The sequence below is a fragment of the Cricetulus griseus genome (genome assembly GCF_003668045.3).
Source record: "Cricetulus griseus strain 17A/GY chromosome 1 unlocalized genomic scaffold, alternate assembly CriGri-PICRH-1.0 chr1_0, whole genome shotgun sequence".
Classification (NCBI taxonomy): domain Eukaryota; kingdom Metazoa; phylum Chordata; class Mammalia; order Rodentia; family Cricetidae; genus Cricetulus; species Cricetulus griseus.
Genome location: NW_023276806.1, coordinates 130346967 through 130363008, shown reverse-complemented (window position 1 = coordinate 130363008; position 16042 = coordinate 130346967). Strand labels below are relative to the sequence as shown.

General features: G+C 45.7%; 1 protein-coding gene across 7 annotated transcripts in view; it reads left to right on the top strand.

Annotated features, from left to right (window-relative positions):
- Window positions 1–2428: 2428 nt before the first annotated feature.
- The window catches only part of LOC100755585 (SH3 and cysteine-rich domain-containing protein 3), a 119316-nt gene continuing 105702 nt past the window's right edge, over window positions 2429–16042 (top strand). For all 7 annotated transcript variants that reach the window (XR_004771945.1, XM_035451275.1, XM_035451276.1 and 4 more), the window contains exons 1-2: window positions 2429–2562; window positions 11168–11267. The gene's annotated coding sequence lies outside the window, so the exon portion shown is untranslated. The remainder of the gene's footprint in view (window positions 2563–11167; window positions 11268–16042) is intronic.

Below are 16042 nucleotides of genomic sequence, written 5' to 3'. Positions count from 1 at the left end.
TCTGGTCTTTAGCAGTACTTGTGTCTGCAGCTTCCTCAATAGTTAAGCCTATGGTGCCTGCTACTATGCCTAGCCTTCCAGTTACATCTCCATTTGTTCATTCTTGAGACAGGGCCTCTTCTTATAGATCTGACTGTACTGGAATTTACTTTGTCCACCAGGCCGACTTCAGACTTGCATGGGTTCTTGTGCCTCTGTCTCACCCCCCCATTCCTGGCTGGGTAGTCCAGGCTGTCCTGGAGTGCGGGGGTGGGAGGTGTTTAAAGGCCTGCACCACTACCACCCAGCTCTGCCTGTCTTTTGAGTATGGGGATTACAAGTGTGTGCCAGTGTCAGTTTTGCTAGTGAAGACAAACTCAGTTTGCTATCTTGGACTTGGTTTGAATTACTATGCCTCGGGTTTCCACATCTGGAAGACAGATGTAATAACTGTACTATTGTCCTGAGGACAGCAGAGATATTAAGACACAGAAAGATGCCCATTCAACATATCCTGGCCATCATTGCTCCTGCCATCAACTTGAAAATCTGGAACCTGATGGGCTTTGAAGGAAAGATAAATTGCACACCTCTTTGAGGGGCTAGGGATATGGTGCTATGGTAGAGCCCTTATCCAGCACGTGTAAATTTCCATACGTAATCTGCAAAGAATCTTCATCCCCCACCCCTCCATTCCTCCCTGTCCAACAAACAAAATACTCATATGTATGTATGTATATATATTTGCCAGTCGTGTTTGGCCCTATCTTATTTTTTAAGGCTAGCTGAAAGTTCACCTGCAGTTTCTCGGAGGGCTTGTCAGTGCTTTTAAGAACTAATTGCTCAGCCGGGTGATGGTGGCGCATGCCTTTAATCCCAGCACTCGGGAGGCAAAGGCAGAGGCAGGTGGATCTCTGTGAGTTTGAGACCAGCCTGGTCTACAAGAGCTAGTTCCAGGACAGCCTCCAAAGCCACAGAGAAACCCTGTCTCTGGGGAAAAAAAAAAAGAACTAATTGCTCTGTTTCCACAGCACACCAAGACCACTACAATGGACTGTAATTAGTTTTTCCCCACCATCATTCTTGTCACTGTTTAATGGTAGAATCCCATTGGTTTAAGACTACCTAAAAAAAAAAAAAAAAGATTCTGTCTGAGTGTTCTCCTCCTATGCATCTATGTGCATTGTTTGAGTGCCTTTTGTCTGCTAAGGCAAAATGACCCCTGCAACTGGAGTTACAGATGGTTGTGTGCTGCCACGAGGTTGAGGTAACCAAACCCACGCTCTTCTCATGAGCAACAGTGCTCTTAACTGCTGAGCATCGCCTCCAGCCTCTACAGTGCTTCTTTGAGGGTCCTAAGTAGATTGAGCCTACCTAGAGTAGACAAAATAGGGGAGGTTGGTTTTTTGTTTTGTTTTTCTCAGACAGGGTTTCTCTGTGTAGCCCTGGCTGTCCTGGAACTCACTCTGTAGACCAGGCTGGCCTCAAAGTCTGAGATCCCCCTGCCTCTGCCTCCTGAGCGCTGGGATTAAGGGCGTGTGCCACTACTACTTGGTTTAGGGGAGGTTAGATTGTTTAAGAGGACTGTTCCAATATAAAACTGGACCTTTCAGAAGACCTAAGAATGTGACTGTTGCAGGACACGGTGTGTTCAAGGCCAGCGTGGTCTACAGAGTGAGTTCCAAGACACTCAGGGCTACATACAGACGGTCTAAAAAGAACCAAACTATAGCAAACAACAACAACAACAAAAACAAAACAAAAAAACAAAACAAAAAAAAGCTTCATTTTGGGTGCAGGGGTTGCAGCCCTAGATGGCTCTGGTATGTATCATTAATACCAGCTCCAAGAAGACGGAGAAAAACGACTGTGGAGCCAGAGCCCAGCCTGGGCTACAACACAGTTAAGTCAGCATCAGGTTACAAAGTGAGGCCAGCCTGGGCTACATAGGAGGACCTACTCCCCCCCCCCCAAGTCCGTGTAAGCGCTCTGCGCTCTAACCTCGGGCCCCTCGGCGAACGCCGCGAGCGAGCGCTGCAGGGGCCGCCACCCGCGGCGGGAGCGCGCGCCACCCTACCGAGGCGAGGGCGCGCGGGCGAGCCAGCCGGCGAGCGGGCGAGCGAGCGTGCGAGCGCCCGCCCGCCGGCCCCGGAGAGGCGCACACAGGAAGCAGGGACGCGAGCAGCGCAGGACGCGCTGACGACCACGCCGGACGTGGTGACGTAGCGCGCAGGCCGCAGCGGGGGGCGGACTCCGGGCCTTTCTTCCCCTTCTGCTTCTCCCCCTCCCCCCTTTTCTCCCTCTCCGGGTTTGGGCCCCCTTCTCTTCCCCTCTTCCCCCTCCTTCCCGAGCCCCTTTCCCCTCCCCCGCCCCGCTCCCCTGCCTCCCCGCCCCGGGCCCGGGGAGACCCCCCTCCGAGAAGAGCCCGCCCCCAGAAGCGCGCCGCCGCCGCCGCCGCCGCCACCGCCGCCGCCGCCGCCCGCCGCCGCCGCCGCGGGCCGTCGGGGCCGAGCCGCAGCCGAGCGGCCGTGGGCCCGGGCGGCGGCGGAGACCGGGCGCCCTCCCCGCTCTGGCCCTCGTGAGGTGAGGCCACCTCCGGCCGGGGGGCAGGCGGGCGGCGCGCGGGCAGGGGGCGTGGCGGGCGGGCAGGCGGCGAGCCGGGGTGGCGGGGCCGGGCCGCAGCTCCCGGGAAGGGTCGGCCGGCGCGAGCCAGAGTGCGGGCGCGCGGAGCGAGCGGAGCCGCGGGCTGCGGGGGCGAGGGCGGCGGCGCCACCTGTGGCCTGTGCCGGGGGCCCCGGGCAGCGAGTGCGGCCAGCGACTGTGGCTGGCGCGTCCGCTCGCCTCGGAGCCCTGCGGCGAGGGGGACCTCGAGGCGCCCGGAGTTGGGAGTTGGCACGCGCCGGAAAGATGCTCTGCAGCCCCGACAAGTTGGGCCTGCGCTGAGGTCGCAACTCAGGCTTTCTCTCCACTCTGGTCGCCGCGAGCCCGGTAGCCGCACGGGCTGTTTGCCCCGAGTGAATTGTTTTGCATCGTGTGGAACGACCGAATCACAGCCCGACCCCCCACCCCCCGCCCGCCCGCCCGCCTCCCCGGAGAGCTGCACTAAAACCGGAGGGAGAAAAGTGGGAAAGTTTAAATTCAGATCGTAGTTGGATGTGTGTATCCCCCCCCCCCAAAGGACTTGAGGACTCAACAGTCCTAGCTGATGTTTGTAGGCGACCTGATGTAGAGGCTCGAGGGTGTGTGTGTGTGTGTGACACACACCACTTAACATCACAGATTGCTAGCGTTTTGTTGTGTTTTTAGATAGTTAAATTGACATGTTAGTCATTTGTGGCCCCCTTTCCAAATGCATTTTTCCTTAGCTCAGTAAAGCTCCATCCCACGGGATTGGGGCATCAAGATAAAGGTTGAAGTAGATGTGAGTTATTTCATCTCGATTATTAGATGTATTTTTTGCTTACCCGGCAGCTGTTTTCCACTGTGATTTCTACAACAGAGAACCTTATGGAAGGGCTGATGAAATGTCAGCGAAAGTTAAACTTTCTAAGAGTTGAAATTCCAGCAGGCTAGAGGCAGGAATATCCCTGAGTTCGAGGCCAACCTGGTCTACAAAGCCAGTTCCAGCCCCCCCTCCCCCCAAGTCTAGTTGGGGAGGATCAAGAGTTCAAAATTAGCCTAGTCTACTCTACATAAAGAGTTTGAGGTTGGCCTGGGCTACAGGAGACCATGTCTGAATAAACAAAACAAAAATAAGACAAAAAAATTGCCTAATAAAAGCTGGTAGACATGGTATAGACCTGTAATCCCAGCACCTAGGGATCTTGAGTTTGAGGCCAACCAGGAGTATAGGATTGAGTTCAAAGCTAGCCTGGGTTCTTTCACAGAACCCTGTCTCAAAAATAAATCAGCAACAGTAAAAGTAAATAAATGTGATAAAAATAATATGCCTTGGGCTCAGGTTTTGGCTGAGTTGTTGGAGTGCTTGCCTACCATGCACAAAGCCTTGGGCATCATTCCCCCAGCATTGTGTAAAACCAGGAGGGTATGGTATGCACTCCTGTGATACCAGCTCTCTGGAGGTGCAGGCAGGAGGATCAGAAGTTCAAGACCATCCTCCACTACATACACAGTTTAAGGACGGCCTGAGATACAAGAGACCCTGTCTCCAAAAACAAAAAAGGAATTTTTGTTTTGTTTCATGGAAGGGAATCTGAAGAGGGATGGCTTCCTCTTTCAGGGTAAAACCTGGTTCTCCTGGTTGTTTACGGAGACACAGTCTCACTGTAGCCCAGGTTGGTCTCAAACAGCAGAATTCCTGTTTTAGCCTCTTGAGCTCTGGGATAGTGTGCACCATTATGCCCCACTAAAAACTTTGTTTGCTTTAAACGCTATAGATCTGCAACACCAGTTACCCCTGCCTACACACTGATCTGATCTCCTGGTTGTTGGTAGGCCACTGTAGCACACTTCTGCCCCAGAGACTCTGTCTGCACTTGTTTCTTGTTCTTGGGTCATCTTTCCCTTCCAAAACTGCTTTAGCCACTGTGTAGCCGTCTCTCACTTCTATCAGGTTGTTACCCAAGGAACCCTAAAGGGCACATTCCCTTAGCTCTCTGAATCGCAAAGGATTTGTGTATGATTCTTCTTTGTCTACTGACCTCTTGTCAACTGGTTACTTTCTGTAAGTTTTAGTCTCTCCTGTAAAAAAAACAGAAAGCTTCAGGAGGACAGAATTTATTTATTTATTTATTTATTTTTGTGAATTGCTGTTTTTCTTCACTTTTCAACATTGGATATGCAGTTAGTGCTCAACAGATTTACTGCTTATTGACTGACGAGGTTAGCGGGCCTGATGGTGCCTGATTTGCCCAGGAACTCTTAGGCTCCATTGATCCCAAACAGCTGGGGTTGCAGGCAAGGACCACTCTACCTGGCTGTATTCTTGAGCTGTGCCTTGTAGTGAATTTCTGGAAAGATTTTGTAAGGTATTCATTAGAAGGTAACATTTTTCCCTTGTCATCGCTTGGGGTATTTTCTGTTTGGAAGAGAACAGGAAGGGATGTGAGATCTTTTGTGTGGCTAGTCTTTTAAGATTTATTTTATGTGTATGTATATATACCACTTTTTTTTTTTTTTTTTTTTTTTCCTAGACAGTGTTTGTGGCTTTGGAGGCTGTCCTGGAACTAGCGCTTATAGAGCAAGCTGGTCTCAAACTCGCAGAAATCTGCCTTCCTCTACTTCCTGAGTGCTGGTATCAAAGGCATGTGCATTACCACTGCCTGGCCCTATATATACCGCTTTTTTTTTTTTAAAGATTTATTATTATTTTTTATTTATTATATATACAGTATTCTGCCTGCATGTATCCCTGTAGCCTAGAAGAGGGCACCAGATCTCATTACAGATGGTTGTGAGCCACCATGTGGTTGCTGGGAATTGAACTCGGGACCTCTGGAAGAACAGCCAGTGCTCTTAACCACTGAGCCATCTCTCCAGCCCTATATGTGCCACTTTTATGCTTGTGTGCAATGGCCAGGAGAGGACATAGGATCACCTGGAACTGAAGTTGAGACAGTTTCTAGTTGCTGTGTGGGTACTGAGACCCAAACCCAGCCCTTTTCAAGAGCAACAGGTGCTTTTTCTTCTCCAGCCCTGTGTGGATGGTCTTAGATCTGCTGTGAGATTCATTCAGAGCTGGCTGAGAAAAGCACATCTCTGCTCACAGAAGGAAATAGTCCTCCCATCTCTGTAGATAAGAGTTGAGTTGAAAACTGTAAAAATTGCTTTCTCTCTAACAGTGGGGATTTGGTATTATAGAACACTTGCTCCCTTCCGTAGCATTTTTACCTGAATTCAATAAATCTACGTTAAGTTTGAGGGTAAAAGAGGCAGGCCCTCCAGTGCTGTGGGGGTGTGCCCCATTTATTTCTTATTTGGTTACCTTCTCTAACCTTGCTGGAGTATTCTGGGTGAGATTGCTCTCGGGTTGTTCTTGGCTACTCTTCAGTTCAGGAAGGCAAAGGATGAGGTGTATTTTTAAAAGCACTTTGTAGGAATGTAGTGGCAAAGGTTTTGGTTCACATATTTTCCAGGACACTGAAACCTGGCATGCCCACGAGAGATAGCTTGTTTGAGGAGAAAGAATTGGGGATCTAGTAAGCATTTGACTAGATCTGGTTCTAATATTAATGTACAAGTAATAAAAGATCTGGTGGTGTATATCTAGACAACTAGAAATTCAAAGTTATTTTTACTTAGTTCCAATCCAACATGGGTTACCTGAGACCCTGGTTTTTTTTTTTTTTTTTTTTAAGATTTTATTTATTATGTATACAACATTCTGCTTCCATGTATATCTGCACACCAGAAGAGGGCATCAGATCCCATAATGGATGGTTGTGAACCACCATGTGGTTGCTGGGAATTGAACTCAGGAACTCTGCAAGAGCAGGCAGTGCTCTTAACCTCTGAGCCATCTCTCCAGCCCCAAGACCCTGTTTTTTAAAAATATTTTATGTGTGTGTGTCTCCTTTTGTGTCTGTGTATGTATATATGAGTGGAGGTCAGAGACATCAGCTTTCCCTGGAGTTGAGGCTCTCAGTAGTTGTGAGCTGCCCTGAGTTGTTCAACATGGATGCTGGGAGCTGAATTCAGGTCTATAAGATAAGTACATGCTCAGACAGAGACAGGTGGATCTCTGTGAGTTTGAGACCAGCCTGGCCTACAAGAGCTAGTTCCAGGACAGTCTCCAAAGCCACAGAGAAACCCTATCTGGAAAAAAACAAAAACAAAACAAAACAAGAGATCAGTATATGGTCTTACCACCTGGGCATCTCTTGAGCCTTCTACCACCCTGTTTCCTTTTGTTTTTGTTGTTTTGTGTAGCTCAGACTGGCCTTCTTCCTTCCTCCAACTCCCTTGGTGCTGGGATAACATCTGTTAACCACCACCAACCTAACCTATTAGTAATTTTGTTTTATAAATAATTTCTAATAACTTAGACAAATGGATAATAGTGTCTACCAAACTTCTGTTTTCCCCTCATGGGCTGTGCACAGCATTTCTAGTTAGTTTTTCTCCAGCCTCACAGACTTAAATGTTTCTGTGCCATAGATAAATAGGTGCTTTCTGTGCCTATCGCTTGTGAGCGATCACGCTATGTACTATGCCAGGTCTCTTGTGAATGCATGCATTTTCAGGAGTAGAAAATATTTTTTAATTTAAAGGTTTGTATATGCGTGCCTGTGTGTGTGTGTGTGTGTGTGTGTGTGTGTGTGTGTGTGTGTGTGCTGTGTGTCTGTGTGTCTGTGTGTATACAGAGAGAGTGAGTGTTTGCCAAGGAATGTGTGTGCTGGATGTTAGAGAACAACTTTCTATGGAGTGGGCTCTGTCCTACCTAACATGGGTTCCAGGGATGGAACTTTGTCTCTTGAGCCATCTCCCTGGCTCAGCAAAAGATAGGTTCCCCTCCTTCCACACGCCCCAAGACAGAGTTTCTCCGCAGCTTTTGAGCCTATAATGGAACTTGCTCTGTAGACCAGACTGGCCTCGAACTCACAGAGATTTGCCTGCCTCTGCCTCCAGAGTGCTGGGATTAAAGGCACCACTGCTCAGAAAAGGTAGATTTTTGAGAAAGGAAGAAAAGTGTTGTGTTTTGGTTATGTTGTCCTGGCAGGTCCAAAGGAGAGAATGTTGTAGGATTATCTCATTTTCCTTTTAAGATTTTATATTTTTGAGACAGTTCTTGACTATGTTGCCCTGGCTAACCTGATACTATATAGTTTATGCTGGCCTGGAATTCACAGAGGTCTGCCTGGCTCTGCCTCCTGAGTGCTGACATTAAAGACATGCACCACCACTCTGAGCCAGAGGCTTTATTTTATGTCAAAATTGTGTTTGTGTAAGTTTATGTCCTGTGGTGGCCAGGGAGAGGACATGCAGTACCCTGGAGCTGGAGTTGCTTGTGGCTGGGGTTGTGAGCCACCACAACGGGTGCTGGGAACTCAGTTGTCAGCTTGTCCTTTACCCTTTGGGTAGTGAGCCCCTTCTGTGCAGCTTTTTAAAGACAAATTAAAAAGGCAGGCATGAGGGCAACCCACATCTGCCCTTCTAGCCCTCAGAAGGCAGAGCAGGGACGTGAAGCTATCCTGGGTACATTGTTGAGTCCCTGTCTCAAAAAAACAAAAGAGAGAAAGGGGAGTGGATCTGTAAAGAACTTTGCCCTTCCATGGCATGTATTGTTTGTTACCTTAGAAGCAGGAAACATAACCAGACTCCTGGCTTCAAGATGTGTACATGGGCCAGGCGTTGGTGTTGCATGCCTTTAATTCCAGCACTTGGGAGGCAGAGGCAGGCGGATCTCTGTGAATTGGAGGCCAGCCTGGTCTACAGAGAGAGTTCCAGGACAGCCTCCGAAGCTACAGAGAAACCCTGTCTTGAAAAACAAAAGCAACAACAACAAAAAGATGTGTACATGGATCCAGTTGGTGGATCTAATTTTAGACCTTCATATCCCGTGGCCTCAGTATTTTCCTTGAGCTGTATCCTTCTCACCCTCTGTAGAAAATACTTCACTCTGGTTTCTGCTTTAGCAGTATAGCACTCTCCCTATCGCCCTGTCTCTCCATTGAAGGTATTCTGTCCATTTCTCTATTATATGTGTCTTTATGTATTTATATATTGATTTTTATAATTGAATATTTTAAAAATAGTTTTTATTTTATGTACATTGACATTTTACCTGCATGTATGTCTGTGTGAGAGTGTCAGATCTTGGAGTTAAAGTTGTTAGCTGCCATATGGAACCCTGATCCTCTGGAAGTCAGTGCTCCTAACCGCAGAGCCATCTCTCCAGCCCTATGTCACTTTTATTTTTATAAGCAGATATGAAAATGTTCTTAATTTGGTCTTTGATTTGAGTTCTCTTGACATATTTTCTCCTACACTTAAAGAAAGTCAGGCAAAATCTGTTAATTATGGAAATAAGAATGTACACGGATTTGTTGTTAGGAGACATTCTCTCTGTGTAGCTCTGGCTAGCCTTGATCCTTCTGCCTTGGCTTACTGGGTGCTGGGGTTACAGTACTGTGTAGTGCCATATAATACATAGAATTAAGTTGTTTTATCTTTATTAACTGCTTTTGTGGTGCCACATATTGGTATGTTCTATAACATAATGTTGTCTTGCTGCAGTTTGGTAGTACTTTATTGTGTGTGTAAGGGATGCGTATGGGGTGTATTTGTAGTAATGTATACATGCCGTGGCTGTGTATGGAGGTTAGAGAGTAACAGGGAGGTTATCCAGCCTCCTCTATGTGGGTTCTGGGAATTCAATTCAGACTCTCAGATACATTTAACTGCTAAGTTATCTTGATGGTCCCCATTATTATTATTATTATTTCTGAGACAGCTTATCATGTAGCTCAGACTGACTCCAAACTTGCTGTGTAACCAAGGATAACTTTCAACTTGTGATCATCCTGCATTGACTTCTCAAGTTTTTGATGGGGGAGGGAGGATGAATTGCAGAGCTGTGCATGTTCCCAGATGTACTTAAGCAGTGAAGTATCCTAACTAAATGACTTCATAGGAGAAAATGAGAGGGCTGCCCTTGGGGAGTGTGCGTGTGCGTGTGCGTGTGCGTGTGCGTGTGTGTGTGTGTGTGTGTTCATATTTGGGAGTTGATTCTCTCCATTCTGGGCATAGGGATTGGATTTAGATTATCAGGCTTGGCAGTTAAGTTCTACCTGCTGAACTGTTTTACTGGTGTTCTGGGAATTGATCATGTTATCCACAGAGTTAGCTCCCTAGCCTTTAAAATTGTGTTGATGAAGACAGGGTCTCACTATATAAAAAGCTTGGACTGGCCTGGAACTCGCTCTATAGACCAGCTGGCTTTGAACTCACAGAGATCCATCTGCCTCTGCTTCCTGAGTGCTGGGATTAAAGGTGTGCTGAACCACAGGGACCTGGAACATGGCTCCTTATGAGGTCTAATGTCCCAGAAATTCCAAAATAGGGTTAGCCTTAGAACTGGGATCTGGTACTCTAAAATCACAAGTATTCTACCAGCTCCAGAATGTACTCATTTCTTATCCCTGCAAGAAGTGACAGGTCAGCCAGGTGGTGGTGTTGGTTTTGCTCAAATATTCTAAAACCCTCTATGGGAAAAATGACAGAATATCCTTTTGGAAGTGGGAAAGGTGATGATTTCTCGAAGTCACAGATACCACTTTTTTTTTTTTTTTTTTTTTTTTTTTTTTTTGGTTTTTCGAGATAGGGTTTCTCTGTGGCTTTGGAACTAGCTCTTGTAGACCAGGTTGGTCTCGAACTCACAGAGATCCACCTGCCTCTGCCTTCCAAGTGCTGGGATTAAAGGCGTGCACCACCAACGCCCGGCTCAGATACCACTTTTTAAAAGATTTTTATTTTATGTGTATGGGTGTTTCATCTAAATGTCTGTCTATGCACTACTTGACTGCCTGGTGTTTATGGTGGCCAGAAGAGAATATCAGATTCCCTGAAACTAAAGTTATAGGTGGTTATAAGCTGCCATGTGGATTCTGGGAATCATACCTGGGTCCTCTGGAATAGCAGCCAGTTCTCTTAACATCTGAGGCATCTCTCCAGCCCCCTTTCACGTTTCTGTTTGAGAGAGGGTCTTATGTAGCCTATACTGGCCTTGAACCCCTGATCTTGCCTCAGCCTCCCAAGTGCTGGGATCTTGGGTGTGAGCCATACCACCTGGCTCAGTATTTTAGTTAACACAATTACTAACCTGTCAGTTTATTATATGACTCTTGTATTTCTGCCCTTTTACGTGATTGGCTGCTCTAACATTACTAAAGAAATTAGCTGCCTGGCAACATAAAAACACAGATATTAAAGTGAATTGCACATCTTCCATCTATTTCTACTGCTTGGCTAAATTTAGAACTATATAGGCTTCTGTAAATTGAAGTCTCTGGGGATTTTATAGTTAATATACAGTTCTCAGCTTTTCAGAGTAAGGAAGGATATAGGTGGTTTCAAAATGATTTCTGTACTGTCACCCACATCACTTAATGAAGACACAGAGACCAGTCAAAAGTCAGAATTGTTCTGAGAATTCCATCTCACTACCATGTTGCCGAAAGCTTCTTAGGGTCTGGTGTCAGTGTAGTGAAAGATTCTTTCTCCTTCTCAGGTGAACTGCCAGAGGCTACCACTGTCCTTCCTCAGTGTCTCTCAAAGTCATTCTTGATACAGTTCTAATACTTCACCTGGATGGATGAGCTAGAGATCAGGTGAGCATCACACTGCGGCCTTATGGGTAATTCTTATGATGTTTGCATTGTTTTCTGAGTTCCCATTAGAGTTAATAGTTTGAGCAAGCAGAAATTTAACTGTGTACACGCAGCTGTCCATGAATGTGGAGATCTGATGTGCATGTGTGTGCAGTGTCAACATAAGAAAAGCAGCTATAAGGAGTGAGCACTTTGCATAAACAAATTAAATATAATTTAGGTAGGTAGGGTTTTAGTTGGGTAGGGCAGGGGAGGAGGGGAGGGAGCGGGAACTGGGATTGACATGTAAAACAATCTTGTTTCTAATTCAAATAAAAAAATATAATTTAAAGTAGAATACAGTTTTTACTTATAGTCCGTATGTTTAATACATCATTTGGTAGTAGGGAAAGTAATGCTGTTTATAATGAGAAGAAATTCTGGGATATTTGAAAGTGCAAAAATTCATCATAAACTGAGGAGAAAAATTAATATAAGTACAATATTGTGTTACTGAGATCCTAAGTTTATACACATGGTAAAATGTAAACAAAAAATTACCTCGTTTTACTCTTTTAAAAGTTATTATAGAGGCCGGGAGGTGGTGGCGCATGCCTTTAATCACAGCACTCGGGAGGCAGAGGCAGGTGGATCTCTGAGTTCGAGACCAGCCTGGTCTACAAGAGCTAGTTCCAGGACAGCCTCCAAAGCCGCAGAGAAACCCTGTCTTGAAAAACCAAAAAAAAAAAAAAAAAAAAAAAAGTTATTATGGGGTTGGAGAGACAGCTCAGTGTCTGAGAGCATTGGCTGCTCTTCAGAAGATCCAGGTTCAGTTCCCGGAACCTACTTGGTAGCTCACAACTGTCTGTAACTCCAGTTCCAGGTGACCAGACACCTTCTCGCAGAGATGCAGACATGCAAAACTGCCTTTTGTTCCAGAAGATCTGGCTTTGATTCCAGCACCCAAATGGTTGCTCACAGTAGTTAACTCAAGTTCCAGGGGATATGACTCCTCCTGCAGGCAATGCATGGACATGGTGTACAGCCACACATGCAAGCAAAACATATGTGTATATGAAAAAGAACAACTATTTTGGAAAATAAAAAGTACCAATAGAAAACCAATAAACCTATAATGGACAGTAAGGAACTTTGGCTTATGTGCATTCTATTTGTCGATATTGAACTTTATTAGGGATTAAAACAAGATAAATATGATTCATCAAATGTAACAATACACTTCTTATATATTGATGATATGTGTACCTTCATGTATTCATGTATGCATAAGGATACGTGTACCTGTACATGTACATCTAGAGGAAGCCAGAGATGAACGTGGAGTGTTCTCTATTCTACTTTTTATAAAAAATTATTTACTTATATTTTATGTATGAGTGCTCTGCTTGCCAACAGAGGGCATCAGGTCCTATTACAAATGGTTGTAAGCCACATGTGGGTGCTGGGAATTGAACTCAGGTCCTCTGGAAGAGCAGCCAGGGCTTTTAATGGTAAAAGCCCCTTTACAGCCCCTTACTTTTTTTTTTTGGATTTTTTAGTTATGTGTCTGTATGTGCTTATGAACACGTGTGTAGGTGCTGGAGAGACCAGAAGAGGGTGCTGGATTCCTGGAGCTAGCATACATACTCTTGTGAGCCTCCTGATGTGGTGCTGAGAGCCACACCTGAGCCTCTGCAGGAGTGAGGGACGCTCTCAGTGGCTGGTCCACCTCTCCACTCCCTCCGCCCTGTGTATCCTTAGAATTTTATTTTTGTTGTTTTCCACCTTATTTTGAGCTAGTGTCTCACTGAGCTTGGGGCCAGCTATTTTAGCTGGAAGCCCAGTGTCTGCTTGTCTCTGAATGGTAGGTATTTTACCTGCTGAGATATCTTTCTGATTCCTATACCTTAAAAAAAAAAAAAAAAAAGCAACTTTGAAAACAATTCACTGCAAAAGGCAGGCATTATTTTATGTATTTGATATTTTCCTGTTGTGCTAAGAATCAGACTTAGGGACTAACATGCACTGGGGAGGCACTCTGCTACAGAGCTGTGCTCCTAACTTTGCAAATCTATAATACAGAGCTTACTAGAAGACATTTGGATTCTTTTGTTGAAGTATATGAAGAAAATTCAGCCCCAAAGACATATAGTAGTAAAGCAATATCCTTCATTAATTATGACATTCTTCTTTGATACTATACCCGGTATAGTATAAGTGGATAAATGGTAATTCTCTTACTTTCTTCCCTCAGTCTTTCCCCCTCCCCTCTTCTTTTCTGGTGTGTGTGTGTGTGTGTGTGTGTGTGTGTGTGTGTGTGTGGAGAGAGAGAGAGAGAGAGAGAGAGAGAGAGAGAGAGAGAGAGAAGGTTATGCTGTTTGGTTCATGCTGGCCTTAGACTCACTGTACAGCTCAAGATTTTCTTCCTTTCACTTTCGGAGTGTTGGGGTTATGGACATGTGCCTGAGGGTACATTGTTAAGTCTGAAAACATTAGTGGAGTTTTGTTCTTGGTGACACATTTATTCATTTATTTGTGTGTCTGGGAATGTATTCTGTAGGTACACAGTCTAGCTTCAGTCTAGGTACTATAGCTGTCTACCTTGTAGACAGACTAGCTCTCTACCCATGAATGATTTGGAAATTTTATGATTGATCAGCTGACAACTTTATTTTTGGAGACAAAGTTTCACTGTATATCCTTGTCTGGCCTGGAATTCGATATGTGGATCAGGCTGATTTCAGACTCACAGAGATCCGCCTGCCTCTGCCTCCCGAGTACTGGAATTACAGGTATGTGCCACCACAGCAAACCCAAATTGACAAGTATTGATTCACTGAATGAAACAGACCTTCTAAATGTTTGACCCAGTAGAAGTGTGTGTATGTGGGGTGGGTGTTCACGTGTGCATGTCTGTAGCAGGAGTATTTTATATTTACTGTTCTGCTAAGAAGAAGAATAAGCTGGGCATTGGTGGTGCACACCTTTAGTCCCAGCATTCGGGAGACAGAGACAGGTGGATCTCTGTGAGTTTGAGGCCAGCCTGGTCTATAGAGTGAGTTCCAGGATAGGCTCCAAAGCTACACAGAGAAGCCCTGTCTCGAAAAACCAACAAAACAAAAACAATTAAAAAGAACAACAACAAAACATTTGTTCTTGCAGAAGATCTGGATTTCATTCTCAGCACCCACATAGAAGTTCACAACTGTCCATAACTTCACTTCCATGGCATCTAATGCTGATATCTGCAAGCACCAGGAATGCACATTCACAGACATGCACACAAGTGCCAGGCATGCACACTCACAGACAGGCACACAAGTGCCAGCCATGCACACTCACAGATGTCCACACAAGCGCCAGGCATGCTCACTCACAGATGTGCACACAAGTGCCAGGCATGCACACTCACAGATGTGCACACAAGTGCCAGGCATGCACACTCACAGATGTGCACACAAGTGCCAGGCATTCACACTCATAGATGTGCACACAAGTGCCAGGCATGCACACTCACAGATGTGTACACAAGTGCCAGGCATGCACACTCACAGATGTGCACACAAGTGCCAGGCATGCACACTCACAGATGTGCACACAAGTGCCAGGCATTCACACTCATAGATGTGCACACAAGTGCCAGACATGCACACTCACAGACATGAACACAAGGTCCAGGTATGCACACTCACATGTGCACATAAGCAGAACACTTGTACATTAAATAAAGAAAACTTTTTTTTTTTTAAGGCATGAACATGTTTGAAGTTATTTGATGGTTTATTCCTGTAATCCCAGCCTCTGGGCGGCTGAGGCAGGAGAATTGCTGTGAGTTCCAGGCCAGCTTGGGCTGTAGAGTGAGACATGTCTCAAGCAATGGGAGCAGTGGGGAGAGACAACCCATGAACTGAAGTCAGAAATTATTGTCAGACTTCCTTAACTGTGAGTTCCACATTTGTGAATTCAGGCAGATACAGTGAAACATATTCAGGAAAGAGGCCAGGCATGGTAGAGCACACCTGCAGTCCCAGCACTGGGAGGCAGAGGAGGCAGGTGGGGCTCTCTGTGAGTTTGCCAGCCTGGTCTACATACAGAGTTTCAAGCCAACCAAGGCTAACTGATGAGACGATGTTCATTAAAAAAAAAAAAAAAAAGAAAGAAAAAGAATTCAGAAAAACAACTGCAGCTGTACCAACTGTGTAGAGATGTTTCCCCCTCATTATCTTGTAATCCATACAGTATAACAACTATCTACAGAATATTAGATACAATACAGAAATGACTAATGATGTATGGAGCCCTAGTGGTGGTGCACATCTCAGCATTTACAAGACCGAGCATTTAGGAGAATGTGAAGCTGCCTTAGGGTTTCTATTTTCTATTGCTGTGAAGAGACACCATGACCATAGCACCATAGCAACACTTTTGTTGTTGTTGTTGTGGTTTTTTTTTTTTTTTGGTTTTTCGAGACAGGTTTTCTCTGTGTAGCTTTGGAGCCTATCCTGGCACTCGCTCTGGAGACCAGGCTGGCCTCGAACTCACAGAGATCTGCCTGCCTCTGCCTCCCGAGTGATGGGATTAAAGGCGTGCACCACCAACGCCGGGCTCATAGCAACACTTATGAAGGAAAACATTTCATTGGGGTGGCTCACAGTTTCAGAGGTTTAGTTCACTATTTAAACCCATGGCAAGTCATGGCGGTATGCAGGCAGACGTGGTGCTAGAGTAGAATCTGAGAGTGGAAAAGGAGCTACATCTTGATTCTGCAGGCAACAGGAAGTGATCTGTCTCACTGG